The sequence below is a fragment of the Lutjanus erythropterus genome, chromosome 5 (assembly GCF_056507025.1).
Source record: "Lutjanus erythropterus isolate fLutEry1 chromosome 5, fLutEry1.hap2, whole genome shotgun sequence".
NCBI classification, from domain to species: domain Eukaryota; kingdom Metazoa; phylum Chordata; class Actinopteri; order Lutjaniformes; family Lutjanidae; genus Lutjanus; species Lutjanus erythropterus.
Window position 1 is genome coordinate 21,127,843 of NC_139321.1, and position 12,369 is coordinate 21,140,211.

The 12,369-nt window shown below is 40.3% G+C and overlaps 1 protein-coding gene across 1 annotated transcript in view; it reads left to right on the forward strand.

The window, feature by feature from the left end:
• Positions 1 to 12,369, forward strand: part of dock2 (dedicator of cytokinesis 2) — a 135,446-nt gene that overhangs the window by 43,684 nt on the left and 79,393 nt on the right. The window lies entirely within an intron of this gene.

A 12,369-nucleotide genomic window follows, 5' to 3' on the forward strand; every position in this document is an offset into this window, starting at 1 on the left:
CATGCTACCTCTCTTCTTATTTTCTTTTTCTCTCTTCCCCTTCTTCTCTTCTCTCCTCTCATTTTCCGGGTCAAGGATTTAAGTAAGGAAAAACTTAAAGACAGAGCAGACGCTCCAAGGTGAAATCATTTAAATGTCCAATATGAGATAAAACCTGAATGGTGCATGCTTTAAAAACCACTGTTAACTAATAATACTGGTGATTTGCAATGGCTTATTTTACATGGAATTGCATTTGTATCAGTGTTCCTATAGTATCAGATGAGTGTCCATTTGGTTCTGTAACAACGACTATATATCATTGTTTTGTATAATGTTCTAGAAAATAGGTTGACTGTTGAATTTCCTGTTAATTTATTTATGTAAGAAAGGGAAAAATGGATAGAGGACAGGGTGTGATTGTTGATTAGATTTTAAGAGTCTAATTAGAGCATGACAATGGAGTATTTGGATGATCTTCAAAACCCAGCTGACATAAGGTGTCAAACCATCAGTAAAAACATTCATAACAGCAGCTCTACAGAACTACTTTTGCGTGCACAGACTTGCAGATGCTGCCACCCACATGAACCTCATCAACCTTAAGGAATATTCATCATCTGTGTGATCATACATTAGCAAACGTGTCGATGATGCGGCGAAAACAACCAGAAACCCTGGATGAATGGAGAGGTGAGGACTTTATCTAGAGACAAGTGACAAGTAAGCTTACAGCACCAACAGAGCAAAACTGAATGCTGGCATCAAGGAGACTCAGCAGAGACTGGAGAGAGACCTCGACAGCAACAGCTCCAAAGATATGTGGGAGGTGGTTAAAAATGTCACAGGCTACAAAAGCAGGAGCCCTTCCATAATGTGTGACATCACATTACCAGATGAGCTAAACATATTTTATGCTTGCTTTTATCTCCACAATAAAGAGTGAACTGTGAAGTCTACTCCACCTCCAGAGGACCTGCCTCTGTCTGTACAGAGGATGTGAGAAAAATCCTGCTGAGAGTAAACATGAGTAAAGCTGCTGGACCTGATAACATCCCTGGCCATGTATTAAACACATGTGCCAATAACCAGCGAGTAGATGTCATAACTGACATTTTTAACATGTCACTGTCACAGGACATTGTTTTCACCTACTTAAAGGTAGCCCCATCGTCCCTGGAAGTCTGCAGTTTCTAGTCTAAATTACTACCATCCTGTGGCACTCACCCCAATTTTAATGTACTGCTTTGAGAAACTGGTTCTCCAGCACATATAGAAAAGCATCCCTGGACCCTCGCCTTTTTGCATTCAGAACCAAGAGTTTCACAGAGGAGGCCATCTCCACTGCCCTCTGCTCAGTTATCACTCACCTTGAGGACAGAATGCTGTTTGTTGATTTCAGCTCAGTATTCAACAGAATCTCCCTCATGGTGCTGATTGGCAACTTTAACACTCTGGGCTTGAGTACCACACTGCAATTGGATATCAGACTTCCTTACAAACAGACTGCAGACAGTTTCAAATCAACTTGCAGAGTGGTGCACAGAAAACAACCTATTGCTCAACGTCAACAAGGAGCTGACTGCTCATTTTGAAAAAGGAGGCAAATACACACACCCCTGTCTACATGAGAGAAACAGGTGGAACAGGTGAACAATTTCAGGTTCCTCGCTATCAATATCACAGAGGAGCTGGCATGAACATCACATATGCGCAGCCAAACTCAGAAACAGCTGTAAATTCCCATGCCATGTTCTTGTTAACTTCTACGGAGGAGCAATAGAAAGCATCCTGACTAGAAACCTCACAAACTGGCATGGGATGTGCACAGCTCAGGACAGGAAATTTCTACAGTGGTTGAATAAAATGGCCCAGAATATCATTTATACCAATCTACTGAGCATCAGCGATACTGGAGAAAGAAGGTGCTTGTGCAGAGGCCAGAGGATATCTAAAGACATTACCCACCCCAGCCACAGTCTGCTCACCCTGCTGCCTCCTGGCAGGACATACAGAAGTATCCACAGTCGTACCGCCAGACTGAAGAGCAGCTTCTTCCCTTGCAAAATCACTTCTGCAGATTCTCTGTGTTTGTCTTTGTACAAATCTATTCCAAATGTAATACTTTTTATCTGAATACATGATTATTCAAAAACTCATAACTGCTTCCTATCTCTTCTTTTTTCTCTTCTCTTCTATTTTCTCTCTTCTATTTCTGCTCTCCTCTCCTCTCCTCCTCTCTCCTGCTGTGTCGTACTCTGGTATATTATTTTACACTGTGTTACATTACATTAGCTTTTGTTACATCACATTAAGGTTCATGTCACACTGTACAGTAACTGCATTGAGATCACACTCACAAACACCCAGCAAAAACAGCCTGCTATACCTGTTTGAGGATTATGAATAGAAATTGGGTACAAAAAATGGTATGTGTGTGTGTGTGTGTGTGTGTGTGCATGTTTGAGTGTTTATGTGTGTGTTTGACAGCTGAGGAACCATCTGCCACAAATGATTGTTGACTGTTGTTATACAGGCTGACCCAAAATAGCTGTGCTTACTGTAGAACTGTGAGTTGATGGTTGCACAAGGTTAATGAGAGAGAAAGAGAGACAGTTTCTGCCATTCACTCAGAGTCTGCAGAGACTGCAGTTTTGGGGGGGTTGTGGATGAAACAGTGGAAGGAAAGAGGGATGGATGAGACTAATGGAGCAAAGTGAATGGAGTTTAATCATTTTGGGAAATGCCTCTGTCTCACACTCTCCTTCCATCTCATTTATATTCTGATCCATGCTTGAGTCTGTGGGTTGATCTCGATGGAAACTGAATGCAGACAAGGACAGTAGAGGGACATGACAGTCAGTGTATCAACACACTTATCCATTAAATGGATAGTTCGGATTATATAATGTGGGATCGTGTGAAGTGTGTATTGATAGCCAGTGTATTATAGCATATTGATGAGAACCTCATACAAACCCACTTCAAATAATCCAAACTATCCCTTTAATTCATTTTCTACAGACGTGAGACAGCTAAGCTGTCTATAGCCGACTTTCCACCACGCAGCTAAGCGGAGTCTTTCTCTCATGTTTCTCAGGTTACGGCAAAATAGCATTTCTGGGGACTGTTTAAAGCTTAATGATCCCCGTTGGGACGCTGGGTCATTATACAGCAGCAGCGATAACAGTGGATGGCATTGAAGATATTACAACAAACGATTCCAACACTTCAGTAAATTGGAGATAATATAAAGAATAAGTGAATAAAGATTTACAGATTGAGTGTATAAATCAAAATTGTGCTCATTCTGTTCTCCAATCTGAACAAAATACAAAGCAGGGTTTATAAACTGAAATCAGATATAGGCTTAACCAGAGCCGGCGGCTTGGTGATATATTACTCTCCTATTAGAGGACACTGGGAATAAGCCTGCCCATCAGTCAAAGCGGTGATCTGGTTCACCGCAAGGCATTCATCTGCCATTGATCTGCCTCTGTTAAATTGATCAAAAATGCTGTAGCAACTAATGCTACCAACAGACTAATTGGTCAATCAATTGAATAGTCATAAGGAAGACAGAGCAGAGGAGGAAGGCAGAGATGAGGGGTGGCAATTAGTGGGTGAGTCACAGACAGTGACTAAGACAGGTGGAGAGAAAAAGAAAGATAATATGGAGGCAGTTTGAAGCAGAGGATGAAATAAAAAAACAAAAGATGCATCTAGAAGCAACACTCAAGGGATTATCTGAACAGTCACAACAGTCTAGTGCTTGTTATCCTTGCAACAAATCTCTGTTTTAGTAGTAAACATGACAAACATAACCAAATATCAGCACATACATGGTGTTATACATCTATATTAAGTTATTATAAGTGGGGATGCAAATGAATACATTATTTGAGACAGCACAAAAAATGTTAAGGAAAAAAATGATAAACAAATGCAAATAAACCTATTATTTGGGAGGAAAAAGTCAGTTTCATGATTGATGCCTGTGCCTCAGTTTCTTTCAGTTGATTTGTATCATTGTGGAAGGCCTTAAGATAAAAGTTCCCATTCTCTTTTCAACTAGGGATGCACCTGCACCCAAATACATTATTCGGGAAAGCACAAATAATGCAATGAAAACAAATGATAAACAAATACAAATAAACAAATTATTCCTTGGGGGAAAAAAAGTCAGTTTTGTGATTGACATGTCTGTGTGTAAGTTTCTTCTAATTTATTCATATCATTGTGGAAGGTGACAAGATAAAAATGCCCATTATGTTTGCCACTAGGAATGCATCTATTTGGGAAAACACAAATAATGCGATGGAAATAGATATTTCTTCTCCACGAACTTGCTTGTTATTATCCAGGGAAAAAAAATCTAAAATGCAGTAACGTTAAGAGCACTACTTTTTACTTTTATTTAGGAACGTTTTTACACAAGTACTTGGATTAAATATTCCAATATTATTCTAAAACTAATATCTATGTGTAATATTCTAGCACTGTTAACAGCAGTAAAATTAATACATCAAGAACCATGAGCTCAGCATCATGGCATTTTAAGATAATTTCCTTCAAGGATATTTTTTACAGTTTTGCAGTAACAAGTCTATTTTCAATGCAATACAGAAACTTTCAATTGATAAAATATATGTATATATATTTTACAGTTTCTCATTGCTCAATATATAATATTTCATATTTAATTACATATAAAATCAAGCTGGTGCTTTGAAAAGACAACAGTTGCATTGCCAATCAGTAATAGGTTAGAAAACAAAACACAGATACACATACAGATTATGGCATCTCTGTGTGCCTTCAAAACAGAAATAGTAAATTCTGGTAGATTTTTGTGCTTGCATCTATACTTAGGAGAAAACATGAGGAAAAACAATTATTTTCAAGAGAACATCCTTTACTATGGTTGTGTTTACTTTGGTTTGGCTGACAGTATTTGTTCTGTGCCAGGTCTTATCAACATCATAGCAAAAATGCCCGTGAAAAATGCACTTTCAGGCATCATAACTGCTGTATATCACCATCAGTCAAAAGTGCACTCTGTATCATCTGTAACTTATTGGCCTACACTTTCAGGAGAGCACTCAGTCAAACAGGCGAGACAATTTTATGTATTTCTATGAAAAAAATATCACTGCATTAAACTATTTAGTGACAGCTTTCTCGCTTTTACAAATCATACATGTCAGATATATTTTACCACCATACCAAATTGAACCAGCAATTAAAGAAAAAAGTGTGGACAGACAAGCACAACCTAAATGCGAACAGAGGAAATGTGGGGCTTTAAATTTCTAGTGGGGCTTAGGAGAGAAGTGAGGAAAGAGGGAGGAAGACAAATGAAGAATGGAGCAAGAGTGGATGAGAGGAGACACCCACAGTGACACGAAGAGATGAAAAACTTGCTGAGGGAGACATTTAGTCATCACAAAGCGGGACGACAGTTGGCGTGGTCCCAACCCCCTCTCAACTCCAAAGATTTACTTGTCGTTGCGCCACCAAACCTCCTCATTATCATCTTTTCTATCACTCTATCTTCCCGAGAGCAAGGCACGACAAGCGAAGGGAGCGAAGCGAGAGGGATGGGTAGAAAGGGGAAGACACCTCTGATTTACATGCCTCTTAGAAACTGAGATTGCATCTCATTATCATGTGCTATAGTTTATTGTGTTTGGCTGTCAGATGAAAAAATGGAAGCGAGAAAGGATGAGCTGGCTGCTGAGCCATCAAAGCTGCTCTCTGTGTGGTAGCCTGCCAGCACTGGCGGCTGTCTGCTCTCACAAACTTGGTAACCCAAACACATAACCACACTCTTACACAGGCACAAAGAGATTCCAGCTCCAGCACCAAATCAGACGCAAAAAGGACAATTCATACTTGGGCACACAGACACACACATTGGTATTAATAATCAAAGGGAGATTACAGCTAGAATAAATAGACATTTCCAATTGAATATAGATGAGCACTTGAAGCTCTGCTGGTGTGCACTGTGTGTTGTGTGAGAGCACCTGTGTGTATTTCTGTTTCTTTGAACAAGTGTGTATCTCTGCACACGGCGAAAGCCAGATGAGAAAAAAAAGTTAAAATGCATCCCAATGTTTGCCCCAAGACCTTGATTTCCATTTGTCTGTCAATGCCTCTTGGCGAAGCTGTCTTCCACACCATGGCTGAATTGATTTACTGCATTGTTGCACTGCGGGCTCAGACACATAACATGCAACAAAATCACACAGGCAAGTGGAACATAGACACGCAGGTGTGCACAGGAAAATGCAACCGTTGATGCATTCACCAATGGGAATTTTATTTATGTGTGTGTCAAACTGCCTTTTCCACTATAAATTAGCGTGGAAATTTTACGTTTTTTTCATGTCACATCAAACCTGTTGAAATGTGAATAAAAGGCAACATAAGCATCAGTTCAAATGCCTTCTAATTCTCTTTTTCCTCGTCACTTTTTCATCCCCTCTGCCACCACGTCCCCCCCGCCTTTAGTTGAGCCACTCAGGCAGCGTATCTTTTTAGGCTGCTTCGTTACAAACTTGCCGTTAGCGAGCTCGACCAAACAGACCTCTGCAAAAATGGTTTAAGGTTATAGGATTAGGGCCATGACTCTGGCAATCCCAGCAAAGGATGCTGGATTTGTATGCAGCCCCAAAGGAAGTTCTGTCTGAGAGGCTCAAGCCAGAGCAGATCAAGAGCGCATAGAACATGTAGTACTGTTCTGTACTCACTGAGAGGACAGAAGCTGGAGAACGTGCTTGTGACAATACGAAACTAGTTGTCAGATAGTTAAGATATGAAGTGAAAACAAAATGAATTTGTCAAAAAAGAAACATTAAAAAAAAAACAATACAGACAGAGAATTATACAAGAGTTCCTGAAAAATCAGGAAAGCTCATCTCTGATGTAATCTTTAGAGGAAACAATCTGCTCAAAATAAATCCTAATCGCTCATTTTACACAAACTGCCTGCAGTTATTAGTTGTGTACTGTTAAGAAAATGGTTGGAAACCACTGAGTTATAGGCAGCAAATAGCTGATACATTACTGAAAGTATTTTGTAGTCCTGGGTGATATAGATGAAAAATTTATTACGATAGTGAAGTTTCGTATCAGTAGATACAGGCATTATAAATTTTTGATCATGAAGGACAGGTCATGTCTGACCCCATGCTGTGTGCTCCTAAGAGAAGCAGCCAAAGTGATAAAATAAGTTTGTTGTCATCCATCCATCCATGCAGCAACAGACAACAAGTCCTCCTGGGAGATCCTAAGACATTCCCAGTAGTGCTTCTACTCTGTACTTTCCTCCGGATGACCGAGCCCTTCACCCTCTGAGAGCTGTCTGACTTGGAAAAAAAAAACAAACACAAAAAAACCTTCCATACCGGCAAGCTAATCTAACCTTTTTTTTTTTATATACAATTTTCTTTGTCTTTTGTCATTCCACCCTGTTTATGCTGTTGTCACATGTCAATGATGCAATCAAACAACACCTGTTAAATGATTGGCTGTGTCACTTGTAGCACATAGGGATGTGATAGGCTGTTTATGAGCCAGGGAGGGAAGACACTTGGACTTTGTCTGTTAAATGACTGTGTATCACTTTGCATTATGAAAGGATATGAGGCTGTTTATGAACTGAGGTGTATTTATTGCTTAATATGCGTTTAATACATTTGAAACTATCGAACGCTATCTATCACTATCTTTTAACTACTTTCTTGTTTCTATTGAAGATGTGTCTATCACCAACACATACTGCTAGTGTTTTATCGGCCAGGCCAAGTTTGTGGTGAAATGTTTTTTTACAGGGAATGCATTGGAGATTGAATTGGAGAGGCAGAATTATGATGAACAGAACAGTAAGTTGACGTGACAGAAATGGGAAGCAAGAGCAAAGGTGTTAAAGGACCTGTGGAGGGGTCAGCAGAGACAAGAAAACGAGATGGAAAACAAGATGGAAAAGATTGAAATGTAAAAGTTGAAGAGATTGCAAGATGCATGGAGCACCAGGGAACACAGGGAAGAGAAATATGAATAAAGTGAGATGCATACAAGTGGGAAAGGCAGCCACAAAGAGGAGTGAGAGGAGGCTGGCAGAAGCTGCAGATTTTATGTGGAAGCTACATTTGCAAGCTTTTGGCATTTAAGGACCCACCAGATCGAGCATTTGTGCTGAGGGAATTAATTGCATTTTGTCAGCTTGCAAATGCTTTTCACAGTGACTATCAAAGTCCCTCCAGCTCAAACAAGGGCAATTTTGTTCAGATAGTTAAACTACTCAGCCAATATGATAGTACTCTTAAGGTTAATATAAGCTGAGTCAAGAAATAAAATCCCTGTAAAAGGACCTCAGGTGGCTCCACTCACAGTATGCGCTCTGTTTAAAAAAGTCGAAGAAGAAATGCAGGGGGCATCTGTCGTGTCTGATTGGACCACTGAGGTGATCCACTGTGAGGTGGTGTGCAAGGAAGCTTTTCTTGCATATCTCTCTGCTGGTACAAACACACATTTCTTAACAGAGAGCCTGTGTACGGTCAACCACAGTGCAGCACCACAGAGCAAGTGTTACTTGAAATTTCAAATGCCCTCTTAAAGAATGACCCAGACCTCAGAGCTGCGCACCATTGTAGCGGGTGTTCTTACAAGACTGAAAGCCCAGAGGACCATGGTGCCAGTTCAAAGAAGTCTTTGAGAAAGCCACCATTCAGGCTGAAGCAGCAGATATTAGCATTTCTGATGTTATTCGAGGCCAGGCAAGGTGCTGAGGAATACCTGCAAAGTTAAAAGGCGCTGTTCCGCACCAGTGACTGAAGACTATCAGCTACAGAGCTGGAGGAGCATAACCAAAGCACACTGTACTCCATCATCATTGCTGATGCTCGTATTCAAGGGATCCAGAGGTGTTTTGAAGGGAAAGAGAACCTAAGTAAAATCAAAACAGACAATACAAACACACCCTCACAGATCTGTCAAAATAGTTTGCTAGAGATGAGCAAGCTATTAAGGTGTTCATAAGTTTTCTATACGTTTTCTGAATTTTAAGATGAGAAGCAACTGCTGGCTGAACTGAAGGTGTTTTACTGTGTAAACAAAAGCTCCCTGTAGAGTGCAGGTTATACAGCGTGTTCAAAAAGCATGAAGCCCTGATTGTTTTTCCATCGCTATTTAAACTGGTGAGCCTGAAAATCTATACCATACAGTGTTAGCAAGCCTTATACAGAGGTTGGCCACAGTCAAGAAGATTGTGTCACTGTAGGAAATGAAATTGCAATAGTTAAACTTAAAATCTGAGTTTGTGTGTTACCTGTAGTTATTTAGAAAATAATCACAATGAAATAGGAAATAAAACTGAGTTCCAATTTATGTTTTGATCTTTTTTGACCAACAAGTCTCTATTATGCTTCATCTCTAACTCTTTCTGGCATGTTTTCTTTTCCTAACTTATTTTTTCAACCAAGGCAGCACACAAACTTGTATACCTTCTTGTGTTCTACCCCGTGTTCTTCCATGCCTGTTCTCATTCCCAAGTCAACAAATACTGACATTTTGTCACACCCTTCAGTGACTAATGCAGAAATGCAAGGTCCCAGATGCAAAGTTACAGCGAGGTTACAGCTGCGACACGTCTGCTGGAGCTGATCGGTGCCGTTTTACACAAAGCTTGTGATTCCATCAGCAGTGCTCCTGCGCATCCCAGAAGCAGCTCTCCGTTCTGCTTCAAATTCCTGTGCAGACTCGCTGTCATAAAAACAGACAAAAAAGAAACTAATTAACTATGTACCCCACTGACCCATGGTAGAAGCACAAAAAACGTGGAAAGAGAATCAAGTAAACAAAATCTGAGCAAGTCAACATAATCAAGTGGGCAACATGCACCGCTGCTGAAATGCTTCTGAAATGCTGCTGGTGGAAAGTTACATTTTAACCCAAAAGATAGCCTTATTCTTCTCCTATCCGAGTAGTTTTAGTGCCTAAACGTGCCAAAACGGCAACCATTTCACAGTGTGAACTACGTGTTAAAAGGCTGTCTCATAGAGTTGCCAAAGGGTGCCTTGTGCATCAGTATGAGACACTGAGGGACAAAGACATTGGTAGTTAAGGAGCTGGGATGAGGACGTGTTGAAAACACCTTGCAAAAAGGCCAGACACCTGTCTAGCCCCTAAAGTGCTATTTTTGTGCATTAATATTAATGTTCTCAATGTGACAAACTACTCAATGTGCATTAATATTATGCATAGAGCTTCAGTAAATGTATTCTATCTTTCTGCACTTGCACATAGGGTCAGGGTAGGCGTAGACCTTGAAAACTTGCTATTGTGGTGATTCTTTCATTACGCTAGGCTCCTGACAAGATAAAAACAAAAAGCACTCAGTGTATCACACAACAGGATACCCTTTCAACCCCCCCACCTGCTCTCTGTTTCACTTTCTCTTCACTGAACATGTTGCACCTAAAAATATCAGCTGGGTTTGTTTCTCAGATCAATAGAAAGAAAGTAGCAGGTGGCTTTGGGGTCATTTCACCCGAGAATGGAGTTCTCCACAGGTTTAATGGTACAGCTAGCCCCCGGAAGGCAGATGGATTAATTCTCGGGCTCACACACACACAACAATACTGCTATAAAACACTCATTGTTTTCCCTATGTGAAAGGACAAAAGATGATGAGTTTCAGCTTTGATGGATTAAACAGATTTAGCAGGGTTTCCACTCAAATACAAAGCTTGCACCATTGAAAACACCATCCTCGATTTTTTTTTTTTTTAAGTGCACAGACCGGGAGGTCTCTCTGTTTCATGTTCTTTCATCCTGACATTTGTATTTGAAGTTGTACATTACACATTAGGTAAAATAGATTGAGATCCTACTTTTGTTTGTCATCCAATCTTTCACAGTGTCTCATCTAAGTCTCCCCCTCCTCTTGTTGGATTTCCTCCACCTGTCCAGGCCCCTCCTCCTTCTCCTCCCTCTGTTCCTCTGAGTCATTGAGTGCATGCAGTGACTCATGCGTTCCCCCCTCTCTGCATGTTTATGTGATGGAGTGAGCGTTGTGATGAGGGTCCACTCAGCAGGCGTGTAGGTTTGGCTCAGTTAATAATGGAACTAACGAGCATCAGCCCAAATGAGCTTTTAATGGGCTCCGTCTACCTGCGGCTACGAGAGAGGGACGGCATGGAGGAGGAGGAGGAGGAGGAGGTGGTGGTGGTGATGGGGGAGACAAGACAAGAAAGGGAGAGGTCATTGTTGCAGACAGGCCAGAAAAATTAGAAGGATCAGGATCAAATCACAGTGTTCTCATATTATACATATGTAACTGCTGGGCACATCATTTTTTACATCTGACCTTGAGGTAAATAATTTGACCTTAAAGGGAAAAATCAGCACATTTTCATGCGGATGTCCAGTCAGAGTAGCTGGCAAATATAGTCAACTGAATTCCTGTGTGTGCTATTTTGACTAAGAAAGCTGAGTGCTGGCAGTGTCTACATGTACCAGGATGCATTGCAAGCAAGCGTGTGGTGCCACTCTAAGCCTATAGCTATTACTTTGTTGGCCAAAATATAGCATTAGATGCTACCCAGGCATGGCTAGAGGCTATAAATCCATGCTGAAATAGTCTGTACTTCTTCCTTATTACCAACTACATCACTGTGATGTCACTGTGACATCACTGGATGCAGGAATAACAGCAGAATTTGCACGCATTTAGGAATTCATTGCTTCAATTGACTACATTCATCATCATCATTGGCTGAACATTCACATAAAAAGTACAGAATTTTCCCTTTAATATCATCTATTTTAATCCATTTAGACTGTGACCATCTTTGGTAGTTTGGTCACAGTTGTGGTAAGAGAACTTTAATAGGATGGCCTCTTTAAAAATTAATAATTTAAATTATCTGTCAAAGTGTGCCTAGTCACTGATTGTCAGTCTCATTATTAAGTTACTGTCCACAAAACCATGTGTACTTTCAGAGGCCTGGTTTTGTGTCAACAAATTTTCAAGAAAGGTTGACAAACATTTTAAAGGACACATCAACCACTGAACTAAGCAGATTTAGCCCTGCATGTTTTCAGCCTCATCACAAGCCACAACCTTCTCTTTATCTTAGTCTGACTTGAAACTAAACTTAAATCACGTTAAGTTTGAAGTAATATTGTTTTTGTATTCAGCTGAGAGCAACAACTATCTTTAAAAGTTTCCATAATTGGTACATTAAGGATAGTGTGGGACATAAACACATTCATCGGTTTAAAAGGCTTAAAAAAAGTAAAAGATAAAAGATCCACCCTTGAATATTGTTAGACTAGTAGAAATTCCTTTTTACAAGAAATTGCAATGGCACTGTTTTAGGA